Source organism: Octopus sinensis, linkage group LG13 (assembly GCF_006345805.1).
Source record: "Octopus sinensis linkage group LG13, ASM634580v1, whole genome shotgun sequence".
Classification (NCBI taxonomy): Eukaryota; Metazoa; Mollusca; class Cephalopoda; order Octopoda; family Octopodidae; genus Octopus; species Octopus sinensis.
Window position 1 is genome coordinate 36,279,896 of NC_043009.1, and position 11,713 is coordinate 36,291,608.

Genomic DNA, 11,713 nt, shown 5'->3' on the forward strand with positions numbered 1-11,713 from the left:
ACATTATTCAAGTAACCTTAAATATCCCAGAATCTTCGACAGAAGAGCGCTAAAGGTTAGCTATTCTTGTTGCAAGAACTTCGTCACTTTTGTCAATATGACCATTCTCAGTAAATCTAAAGAAATTACTGAAGTGCCTTAATTTAAAGACCTTGGAAGTTGTATTTTAAATGGTAATTGCCTTATTAAAGGTGTTATATAGAGAGCTAAACAGAATGGCAACACCTCTACATTTAAAACTTATACTGGTGGTGCTACAGAAAATTGCTTCAAAACAAAACATTACTCACGCAGAAATTCTTTTAAATATTCTGAGAACAGGTCGACAACAACCTTCACTAAGCATTATGACAATTAAAAGAATCGAGATCTGTCCCACTTAAAATATATTAATCTATTGGGCTGGCAACTAAGTTCCCGCCGTTTTTTTTTTTTTTATTTATTTAAATGTTTTAAAAAGTTTAATAAAAAATATCAACTAATTAATCAATAATGAATTCACCCTTGTTGTTTACAACTTCTTCCCAACGTTCAACAAGATTTTCGATACCTCGTTGGTAGAAATCACCCGATTTCGACTCGAAAAATTGATCCAACCAAGCTCTCAATTCTGCATCAGTATTGAATGAAACTCCGTGAATAGCATTTGAAAGAGATCGAAAGAGGTGGAAATGCGTTGGTGCCAAATCAGGAGAGTATGGCAGGTGTGGCAGCACTTCCCAGCCATGCGTTTGAATGGCTTCCTTGGTCATATTGGCGATATGAGGGCGGGCGTTGTCGTGCAGCAGAACTCCATGCTGCCCATTAGGTCTTTTCTCTTGAATAACTGTGTTGAATCGTCCCACCTGTTGAACATAGAGTTCCTCGTTGACCGTTTGGTTCCGTTCAAGCAATTCGTAATGGATAATCCCTTACCAGTCCCACCATACGCACAACATCGTTTTACGCGGATGAAGATCTTGTTTCACGCGCGGTGTCGCTTGTTTACCGAGGCTAAGCCATTCCTTACGCTGCTTCATATTGATGTACAGGCACCATTTTCGTCGCCAGTAACGATTCGGTAAAGAAATCGTTGCTTGTGTCCATGCGCTGAGCGGTGACGAGCAAGCAAACCAGCGGAGATTGTGGCTCGTTGATTTCTGTTGTTGTCACTTAAAGCATGCGGAACCCATGTTCCATACTTCTGAACCTTTCCCATAGAGTGAAGATGCTTCTCTATAGCAGCGTGGGAGCATTCCATTTTCTCTGCCAGTTCCCTTGTCGTTTGGCGAGAATTTTCGTGCAAAAGTTGGTTTGATCGCTCTTCATTGAACTCAACTGGACGGCCAGAACGGGGTGCGTCTTTGAGGACAAAATTTCCATTTTTGAACTTGGCATACCAATCACGAGCGGTTCTTTCAGCTATGGCACCCTCTCCATACACAGCACAAATGTCGCGTGCAGCTTTTGCGGCCTTAGAGCCTTGATTAAGAGCAAAAAGAAGGAGGTGTCGAAAATGCTCGTTTTTCTTAACTTGACATTCCATTTTAATGATCAAACAAAAATTAACTAAAATTAACTAGAAAAAAAAATAGATTCCAAAATGATTCAAAAATAGAATTCTCGAAAAAATTGAATTCCAAAATTTAAAAACGCAATAAATTCCAAAATTTAAAAAAAGCTGCGGGAACTTAGTTGCCAACCCACTATTTTGGAGAAAGCTAACCCTTATGGGTATGGATCGCGCCGAAATTCTAAAAGATGTCCGTTGAGCTTGAGAGAAAAGTACTTTATACTGTTCCGAGGCAAATATGCAAGACTTCTTGAACTTCAGTAGACGCACTTCTAAATATTCTCTGTGTTGTCAAACGATTCTATAATGTTGAGCCCTTTTGAGACTCACTAAATATTATCGATCTTTTAAAATAACCCTGTTCCTTATATATAATCCGGGTTTCTTTTTGTTGACACCTTTTGCACAGTGTTTTCTTTTTTTTTTCCATCTTTCCTTTTCCTTTCCAGACCGTCCATATTGGTTATACCGTATTCCTTTCGTTCTTTTAACGATTCTTTAGACCTTATACGTTAACTTTATACCTAGCGTAACTTTTCCAACCATTATTAATTTTAGTTTTATGCTTTGAAAATATCTATTTTATACTTTATGTAAACACATCACAGAAAGCAAATGTGAGGGAGGAGGGGAGGAGGATGGGTGGATGGGTGGGTGGGTGGGTGGGTGGGTGGTGGTGGTGGTGGTGGTGGTGGTGGTGGGTGGTGGTGGTGGTGGAGTAAGAGGAGGAGGAGAGGAGGAGGGGAGGGGGAGGAGGAGGAGGGGAGGGGAGGAGGAGGAGGATATTGACGATGAATTAAAGCTAAGAAGATTAGTGATGTCTGTGTAGAGATAGGTCGAATGTTATCTATAAATCATTTCAGAAATTAAATCAATGTCCCTTTTTCTAAGTCGATCGAGTATCGAAGCACGTTTCTAATATAGATCAATAGACTGAGTTCAGAATTATGGGGCAGATATCGAACCTGGTTCAGACAGATTTAAAGGTTATCACATTTTGCCCCCAACAACTTCGTAGTTCTAACTTAATATGAACTGTGGCAGGGATGTCGGTGGTGGTGGTGGTGATGGTGGTGGTGGTGGTGGTGGTGGCGATGTTTGTGGTGATGGTGATAGTAGTGTTGTCGTTGTTGTTGATTGTGATGATGATGATGATACTTTGTGTGTTGGTGACTATTAGTTTTGTTGTTCTGTTATCGTCATTCCATATAAACAACGAGAGAGCCACTATATGGAGCGTCGGTATCTTCAGAATGGAGCTAAAGTAATTCTGAATAAAATGGCAGGAAAGTTTCAACTAAAACTTCTTTGAAACACACACACACACACACACACACACACACACACACACACACACATACACACACACACACACACACACACACACACACACACACACACACACACACACACACACACACACACACATATACAAGCACACACACATGCTTTATTCGTTTCAGACATGCGGCTGCGGTCATGCTGGAGTACCACCGTGATTTTACTCCTTTACTTATGATTCTCCTTTGGCTGATTATTTGACAACATAATGTAGCAGTCCTGGTTATAGTTTGCCGTATAGCCAGCTGGAGACGATGTTTCCGGAGGCTAAATAACAGTAACAATCGTCCTAACGAGGGCTGCTACATTATGTTGGCAAGTAAACTTTATTCTAGAGTACTGTTACTGAATGTCTCTCTTCAGAAATTCAGAAATAATAATTATATATATATATATATATATATATATATATATATATATATATATATATATACTACTTATGAGGAAATTCTGTCTGCGGGTGTGTTTGTGGAGTTTTTAGCTAACCCCTCCTACATCGTTTTATCGATTTTGACACGTGAGTAGAACTTATGTTTGGGAACCTCATATCATACTCAGATTGTTGAAAAAAATAGATAACAGAGCCCCTGGAAGGGATCCTTATATATATAACCAAGGAAAATAACCCATTCATTTTCCTAAATTATTTGGTAAAAATGAAATTGAGTACGCTTATTTCTTAGTATTTCAACTGTTAGAGTTATTTTCGCAATTTATCCAGTACACCCTTAAACAAGTAAATAATATTTTCCTAACAATAGATCCACTTATTTCGGTTAGTGACTTATTCACGAATATAACAACACTAGCGCCCCTGGGGGCAATATTCTCTGGGAACGCTCAAAAGCCTTTTTCAGAGTTATTTTACTTTGAATTGTTATTATCTCATATCTGATTAGCCTGTTATTACGTAACACGCTTCACGATTTAGTAAACATACCTTATCAGTATTTCCTCCTAAGTTCTATATACTCTGAGAACGTATCAAAGCCCTTTTTGGGGCTACTTTATTTGAGTTCTTACTATCGGGTAACTAATTTCATATTATTAGATAACTGACTTCACAATTTGAGTATTCATAACTTATTGGAAATTCCTAGAAACAAGATCCTGTGTAAGACAGTTCGGTATTCTCTGTAAATGCACAAAAACTGTTTTCAGGGCTACATACTTTGTATTGTTGTTATTGGATTAGCGAAACAATTATGAGAACGGAACCAAGGGATAAGCCTCGCTTTCCGTTAGATAGTTATATATGGAGATGTCAAAAAGTAGATCGATCTGTAGTGAATATAACTTGGGACACTCAACCGAAATTGCGAGGATAATCTGGTGCTTGACTGAGGAAAGAAAACTTCGAATGACCCACCCTTGTTTTCTTTGTATCGTCTATCTGGATGTTTTGTTGTCCCTTTTTGTATCACCTAGCTGTCCGAATGTCTTGCGTTCTTGTCCCATTTTGTATTGTGTGTGTGTGTGTGTGTGTGTATGTGTGTGTGTGTGTGTGTGTATGTGTGTGTGTGTGTGTGTATGTATGTATAAACCAACTGGAAGAAACAGGTCTCATTAGAATAGGAAAAGTAATCAGTACATACACTCTGCGCCTCCCAAAAGGCAATATGCAGAGGTTGTACGAACTGCCGTTATTGAGCAACAGGCTTTTTTGAACTTGGCCCAGAATATAATGTAACAACTGACGTGAATGTAAAAGCTACCGACCACTCTACCTAAATTCAGAACCAGGTACTGCAATAGCTTAAGTTTCAAAGGCCCACGGCGTTTCAATGTCCTGCCGCAAAAATTAAGAAACCTGCACAGAGTGAGCATAAATGTCATCAAAAGGGACTAGACTTTTTTCTCTCCATAATACAAGATGAACCGATGGCTCGGCATGAAGTATAGACGTGGGCAGCGGTGTCAAACTCCTTCGTGCACCAAAGGGGACAGCAACCAAAATAAAAGCACAAAGTGGTGTGGTGGTGTGATGCGACACTATCCTGAAGAAATCAGCCAAAGGAGAATCGATAAGTAAAGGAGTGAAATCACGGTGGTACTCCAGCATGACCGCAGCCGCATGGCTGAAACGAATAAAGAATAATGAATGTGTGTGTGTGTGTGTTGTGTGTGTGTGTGTGTGTGTGTGTGTGTGTGTGTGTGTGTGTTTCAAAGAAGTTTTAGTTGAAACTTCCCTGCCATTTTATTCAGAATTACTTTCGCCCCATTCTGAAGATACCGACGCTCCATATAGTGGCTCTCTCGTTGTTTATATGGAATGACGATAACAGAACAACAAAACTAATAGTCACCAACACACAAAGTATCATCATCATCATCACAATCAACAACAACGACAACACTACTATCACCATCACCACAAACATCGCCACCACCACCACCACCACCACCATCACCACAACCACCACCGACATCCCTGCCACAGTTCATATTAAGTTAGAACTACGAAGTTGTTGGGGGCAAAATGTGATAACCTTTAAATCTGTCTGAACCAGGTTCGTTATCTGCCCCATAATTCTGAACTCAGTCTATTGATCTATATTAAAAACGTGCTTCGATACTCGATCGACTTAGAAAAAGGGACATTGATTTAATTTCTGAAATGATTTATAGATAACACTCGACCTATCTCTACACAGACATCACTTATATATATATATATATATAATATATATATATTATATATATATATATATATATATATTATATATATATATGTATGTACGTATGTATGTATGTATGTATATATGTATGTATGTATGTATGTATGTATGTATGTATGTATGTACGTATGTACGTACGTATGTATGTGTGTGTAGGTATGTATGAATGCACGTTTGTATGTATATATCTATATACATATGTATGTATATATGTGTGTGTAGGTATGTATGAATGCACGTATGCATGTATTTATATACATATGTATGTATGTATGTATGTATGTATGTATGTATGTATGTATGTATGTATGTATGCATGTATGTATGTGCAGATTTGTATGTTTTGCTTTGAGTATATATTCTCATGCATATATTTACGTATCTAGATATGCTCATATATATTTAAATTATAAAATTCTGGAAAGTTTTACCGATTTTTACAGTTCCAGTCATGGACTGGATCTGTAGTTTCCGAATTAGATCTCCTATTTCCGGTTTTAAAAAGCCTAATTTTTCAAGATTGTTATTTAGGCAGTGTGTTACATATCGCAGGGCCCCAATAATTACAGGTATAAACATGAACTAGTAATCTGGATAGAATAACTGCAAATTTCTCAATAGTTCAGCGTACGTGTTCTCTTTTTCACTGATCTTCAGCTTTATGTTAACATCTGCTGGGCAACTAATTTCCACAACTGTGCACAGTTTCTCTTCTCTGTCCCAAATCATTATATCAGGTCTGTTGTGCTTACATTTTACTGTGATTTTCACTGACACGTTCCCCCAGTAGTCCTTTTTATTATGGGTGGTTATGACATCTACCATATCGTGGGTTCTTATTTCTTTGTCCTCGGGGTTATCCTTCCGATGGATTTCATTATAGAGTCTCCTAACAACATCATGTCTCATCGGTGGATATACCGTGATGACATTTTCGGACAACTTGTTACGACGTGGGTGATATCTTCAGTGTGAACTCCATAAAGTCTGCATCGGTTGTCACATTTTACTGCTTTTCCTGCAGTACATCAGGTACTTTTCCCTTTTGTACATCAGGTAACATCTGTTGGGCAACTAATTCCCACAACTGTGCACAGTTTCTCTTCTCTATCCCAAATCATTATATCAGCTCTATTGTGCATACATTTTACTGAGGTCTTCACTGGGACATTCCACGGGTATTACTTTTTATTATGAGTGGCTATTGCTTCTACCACATTGTGAGTTCTTATTTCTTTGTCCTCGGGGTTATCCTTCCGATTGATTTCATTATAGAGTCTCCTAACAACATCCTGTCTCATCAATAGATTAAACCGTGATGACATTTTCGGACAACTTGTTACGACGTGGGTGATATCTTCAGTGTGAACTCCATAAAGTCTGCATCGGTTGTCACATTTTACTGCTTTTCCTGCAGTACATCAGGTACTTTTCCCTTTTGTACATCAGGTAACATCTGTTGGGCAACTAATTCCCACAACTGTGCACAGTTTCTCTTCTCTATCCCAAATCATTATATCAGCTCTATTGTGCATACATTTTACTGAGGTCTTCACTGGGACATTCCACGGGTATTACTTTTTATTATGAGTGGCTATTGCTTCTACCACATTGTGAGTTCTTATTTCTTTGTCCTCGGGATTATCCTTCCGACAGATTTCATTACAGAGTATCCTAGCAACAACGTCATGTCTCATCGGTGGATATACCGTGATGACATTTTCGGACAGCTGCTTACGATGTGGGTGATATCTTCAGTGTGAACTTCACAAAGTTTGCATCGGTTGTCACATTTTACTGCTTTCCTGCATCTCTGTCCTTTTTGTGCATCAGGTACTTGGTTGATATTTCCTGTTCCTGGATTGCAAACTCATACCCTTCAAAGTGGGAGGTAGCAATCCAGCTATTGGTCCATGATAAACTGCTTTGATGATCGATTTTACTATCATCACTGAACTTTCTACTAACATATCCATGCATAGTCTTCTGCTCATACAGGCTCGTCCTTTCATCTGATGATACGTCGTCGCTGAGTCGTGCGACTTCTTTAGGCATGTATTCTAGGTTTTCAGATAAAGAGTGTTGCTCAAGGAGCTGCCTTCTAAGTTTTATGATGTTATCAGCCTCATGTAATGCTAACTTGGTCAAGGGATGCCCTTCGACACACGTGGTGGTTAAAAGATGTTGCCGAAGGAATATGATGCAACATTCAAAGGCATTTTGGATCGACGTTAAACCTCTGCCGCCTTGTTTACGTTTTAGGCAGTGGCGATTTACGTCACTGTTTATGTGGAAATTATGTGTGCATGTTATTTTTCGGGTTTTCCTCATCAATAGCTCGGATCTCATCAAGTGTCCGATCAAGGAGCCCAAATGTTGGTATGAGTGCTGGCACTGCAAATACATTGTGGGCCATTGTTTTATTGAATGCAGAGAGTTCTGAGGTTCAAATTTTCATTATTCGACTGTAATATTCTTTAGTGGCACGTATTTTGTTACGGGTGACATTGTAAGATATATTTTCATTCACCCCTAGATATTTGTAACATTCCTTGTCAGATACAGAGGAAACAGTCAAATCATTGATGGAAATGTTACAAGACTGGTTTATAGTTCTCCTCCTTTTCCCAACCATACAACAACATTTATCTTAACCAAATTCCAACCCTACATCCTTTGAGAATGTTGTAACTAGGTCAAGGCTCTTTTTCATCTCATGCATATTCTTTACATAAAGTTTCAAGTCATCCACAAAGAGAGCAGTGTGTAATTTTGGTATCTCTGTTTCCTTGTGAACCAGTGAGATATCCTTCAGACTTCCTTAACATGAGATGACAAGAGGTTTAAGGAAAATATAAACAACGTCACAGAGAGGCTGTCCCCTTGGAATATGCCTTTGCGATACTGTATTCTATCGGCGATAAAACAGTCTCTCTTTTTGTTTAATTTCAAGATGGTGGGCCACGATGAAGTCAGGTCAGCTATGGCTTTAACTATTCTCGCTGGAACTTTAGCAAGTTGAAGGGCTTCTAGCATCCATGAGTGAGGAACAGGGTCAAAGGCTTTCTTGTAGTTTAGCCACATTGAAACTAGGTTCCTCCTATGTTCTCGCACCTCTGATATCACAGTTTTGTTGATTAACAATTGCACGGCACATCTCCAGACTCCCTTCTTCCCAACGGCTTGTTCTGCCGTGATATTGTTATTGGTTTCACTATGTATGTATGTATGTATGTATGTATGTATGTATGTATGTATGTATGTATGTATGTATGTATGTATGTATGTATTTATGTATTTATGTACGTATGTATGTGTGTATGTGTTCATATAATAATTCTTTTATTCATTCTGTAATTTAACTGCAGCAATGCTGGAGTACCGCTTTGAAGGGATTTAAGCCGAACAAATCTACCCCAGGACTTATTTCTTAAGCCTAGTACGTATGGTACACGAGCGCGTACGCACACGCGCGCACATAACAGCTCCAACAACACCAACGACGATGGCTATAACCACCACCGATGATGTCCCCTACGCCAATATTAACGACATCGGCGTCAGCACCAACAGCAACGCCAGCTTTAACAACGCCAACACCGATGGAACTCCATATGTAATATCATGACAGATCCTAGAAAATCCAGGCCCCTACATAAATGGAACTAAGCGTTGTAAATTGTGCATAGTCGAACAGACGAGGATATTAAAGAATTCCCTCGACCTAGGGAACATCCTTAACTCCAGGATGGAGGTCTTCGGACCCTGCTTTGCACTCTAGGAAATTCCTGCTAACGTCCTGGGACTCACACGCCAACATGGCTAATGAATAACGGTCAAAGAGAGACAATCCCTTGTTGTTGACTAACGAAGTTTTTTTCCTCCACCATTTTCTAGAGAGGCCACTTGGACATAGGCCAACGGGTTTTAGGGTCTGAAGAAGCACTGTAGAGCTAAGCGCTCTATAGACGTGAAACCCGAGGTAACACCATATACCGGCCATATCTATGTTTATATACGAGGTTCCCAGATGGTACGATCAACGGGACAGCTTACTCGTGAAATTAACGTGCAAAATGTTTAGCGGTGTTTCGTCCGACTTCACATTCTTACTTCAAATTTCACCGAGGTCGACATTGCCTCTCATCCTTTCGGGGTCGATGAATTAAATACCAGCGAAACACTGGGATCGATGAATTAAGCTCCAGCTTATTGTGTCTGGGCTGAGCAATCCACAGATACATGTACCCTTAACGTAGTTATCAAGGAGATTCAACGTGACACAGAGTGCGACAAGACTGGCCCTACAAGTACTACTCATTTTTGCCAGGTGAGTGGACTGGAGCAACGTGAAATAAAGCGTCTTGCTCAAGGACACAACACGTCGCCGGCAATTGAACTTAAGACCTTACAATCATGAGCCGAATGCCCTGGCCACTAAGCCACACGCCTTCACACACGTGTGTGTGTGTGTGTGTGTGTGTGTGTTGTGTGTGTGTGTGTGTGTGTGTGTGGTGTCCAGCCATCCGCTATGATCGACTGGTAGCCACTAGCTTTTTTTAATCTGCCTCTCTTTATTTTTTCTTGTTCCTTTCTGATGAAAAGCATAGGCTCGAAACGTAAAAGACTTTCTCACCTTCCGAGCGTTAAGCTAACACGCCTGTTTGTTGTTTATACACCTGTCTTCGTCTTTTTTTTTTTTTTGTAAATTCCAACTATATATATCCCACCTGAAAATACAACTGCTGGAGATTGAAAAAAACCTGCAACTCTCCCATGACAAAGAAAGAGCAGACAAAGAATCTTGGGCTATAGACAATATAAAATCTAACCCCAGAGCCTTCTACAAGTTTGCCAAAGAAACAGCCTCAGTGCACAGCAGGGTGGGGCCACTTCTTGAAAAAGATGGTTCACTCACAGGAAACCCAATGAGGATAAATAAAATACTAAATTCGCAATTCAAAAGTGTTTTCACTCCACCCCTAGGACAATTGCAAGTCAGCAATCCAGCTCACTATTTTACTACTGCAGATATAAAAACAGTGGCAATGATGATTGATTATATCAGTATAAAAGAAGACGATGTAATAAGATGAGGCTATAAGGCTATAGATGAAATGAGTGGAGGCGCAATGGCCCAGTGGTTAGGGCAGCGGACTCGCGGTCATAGGATCGCGGTTTCGATTCCCAGACCGGGCGTTGTGAGTGTTTATTGAGCGAAAACACCTAAAGCTCCACGAGGCTCCGGCAGGGGATGGTGGTGATCCCTGCTGTAATCTTTCACCACAACTTTCTCTTACTTCCTGTTTCTGTTGTACCTGTATTTCAAAGGGCCGGCCTTGTCACTCTCTGTGTCACGCTGAATATCCCCGAAAACTACGTTAAGGGTACACGTGTCTGTGGAGTGCTCAGCCACTTACACGTTAATTTCACGAGCTGGCTGTTCCGTTGATTCGGATCAACCGGAACCCTCGTCGTCGTAACCAACGGAGTGCTTCCATAAGATGAAATGAACCCGAACTCAGCTACTGGCCCTTCTAAAAGCATGTGAACGAGTCCTACCTAGCAAGACCACTGCATTCCTTCTTTCAGAGCTTCTTTGTAACTGGCAAACTTCCAAGCAAGCTGAAGGAGGGTAAAATATGCCCTATTCATAAAGGAGGTAACAGAGCAGAGGCCAAAACTACAGACCTATCTCTCTGACCTCGTGCATCAGCAAAGTCATGGAACGAATACTCAGAAGAAAACTAATCGCCTTCCTTGAGGAAAATGACTTGCTGACTGACACAACATGGTTTCCAACCAGGAAGAAGCTGCCTGACTCATCTCTTACAACACTATGACTGGGTGTTGAAATAGCTGCTCAACCGCTCAAATGTGGAAGTGATATATCTCGACATTGCAAAGGCCTTCGATAAAGACGATCATGGAATAAAATGTTACAAACTGCGTGATCTCGGTATAGTCGGGAAATTGGGAGAATGGCTGCATGACTTTCTAAAGGATAGAAGTCAGGTGGTGGTAGCCAATGGGACCACTTCCAATGACATGCAAATAGTGAGCGGTGTTCCGCAAGGTACTTTCTCAGCCTTATGGCTAAGATCAATATCAAGGAACTGTTTTGGGACACTTACCCAAGATG